The sequence below is a fragment of the Citrus sinensis genome, chromosome 5 (assembly GCF_022201045.2).
Source record: "Citrus sinensis cultivar Valencia sweet orange chromosome 5, DVS_A1.0, whole genome shotgun sequence".
NCBI classification, from domain to species: Eukaryota; Viridiplantae; Streptophyta; class Magnoliopsida; order Sapindales; family Rutaceae; genus Citrus; species Citrus sinensis.
In genome coordinates this window covers 2298754-2300449 of record NC_068560.1, presented here as the reverse complement: position 1 = coordinate 2300449, position 1696 = coordinate 2298754, and the positions used below count along the sequence as shown (strand labels likewise).

Here is a 1696-nt window from a genome sequence, read left to right as displayed (position 1 = left end):
TTGTTGTCTCACACTTACGTCAAACAAAGAAAAAATATCGTAAGACTATAAACAAATTAAGAACCATTGTCAAACATGACAATCCAAATATTTAAACTATTAAAATTTCATCACTTTGAATTTAAGCTTTTTTTTTATTTTCCCCCTTTATATGTTAGAAAATAAACTTTTGACGGAATGATTTTCTTTTTAATAACAAAATTGAAATTGGTAATTGGAAATTTTCATTTCCAAAACCATCTTTCACTAGCTATGTCCAAGACGAAACCGACTAAAAGAAACTTTGTAATTTCCAAAATTATTGTAGCAATGAGATGCGAAAGAAAAGTCTGCTGTGTTAATTGCGACAGTTTTCCCTTGTAATTAGTGTAATTGAACTGTAGCCGGTTATTCTTTATCTACTTACCCAACAGCATACCTTTTTTTTTCTTTTGGGAATCAAGAGGCATACTTGAATCACCTATATATATTACATCAAATTATCAAACCGGAAGCAAGAAATCGCAAAAGCAACTTAACTACTTTTGAGCTTTCTTCCCCGTAAGCAGAGATCTTTCTGCGAACATGGAAACTACCTGTGCAGGTTTACAGGCCAACTTCATTTCAGTTTATTTCATTTATAATTCTTATTTTAGTATATGCATTTATAAATATATTTTCTAATATGAATTTTTCAGGTAATAAGTGGTCGGAGACTGTGAACGTCCAGCCGTGGCACAGTATTGCTGATGATGATATGGTGAATGACAACCTTGATCTTCTTGTTGTCCCTCAATATGGGAGAAACCCCGACCGTATGGGTTAAGTGTAGTGCTATTTTTTAATGTTATGTTTAATTAAATAAATGATAGGTATATTGTTACCTATCAATCATGTTAGTATCTTAGTTTGGTTCAATTCAGCTTACAAGATCTCTTGATATGTAAAAGAGGTTTTCTTTATTTACAAAATGATTTCCTTAAAAGGAAAATAAATAAATAAAAGTTACTATGTGTGTCAACATATTGGTTATGTTAGTTTATACATATCGGTTTAATTACGCTTTCTCTTCCTAAATATTGTTCTGAAATAAATTCACACATTTGTTGTGTAAAAAGACAATATACCTTTCAATTATATGAAAGGTTACATTTTATTCATTTACCGACAATATCCTCTTGATCCGCCATAAAGGATATTGTAGCCCCAAGATGGTAAAAAAATTGTACTATTTTGTAACCGGAACAATCATTTCTTCTACCTCTACGACATCCTGTAATGTTATTTGCAGCTTCGCAAGGCACAAAAACATCATCAAATAAGCAGTTGTTTTCTGAAAAAATAAAGAAAATGGAAAAAGAATTAGAAAAAGCTGCACTATTTTAATTGCCACTGGTATATGACCACTTCCCATTGGATTTGGAGGCCGGGTAATCTTGTTATCTGCACTCCTAGAATCTGCTTCCATGCTACTTGTATGGTTCCGTCTTTTAAGTCTAGTAGTATTTTGTTTGGAAAATACTCCACTGTAATATTTTCATCAAGAAAATTGAGGACTTAATTTTTGGTGTTTTTATCCGATTAAATTACATTTAATTATTAATATTCATTGACTGAAATCTGAAGGGTGTTTGATTCGGATATGAATCCTCTCTTAATCTAATTTTTTCTGAATTTTGTAAGAAATTATGCCACGTCATTTAAATTTTTTTATAGT

General features: G+C 30.9%; 1 long non-coding RNA gene across 1 annotated transcript; it reads left to right on the top strand.

Annotated features, from left to right (window-relative positions):
- Positions 1–249: 249 nt before the first annotated feature.
- Positions 250–1000, top strand: LOC102623399 (uncharacterized). The gene is made up of 2 exons (XR_369843.4): positions 250–583; positions 678–1000. It is a non-coding gene; the product is annotated as an uncharacterized LOC102623399 (long non-coding RNA).
- Positions 1001–1696: the final 696 nt, after the last annotated feature.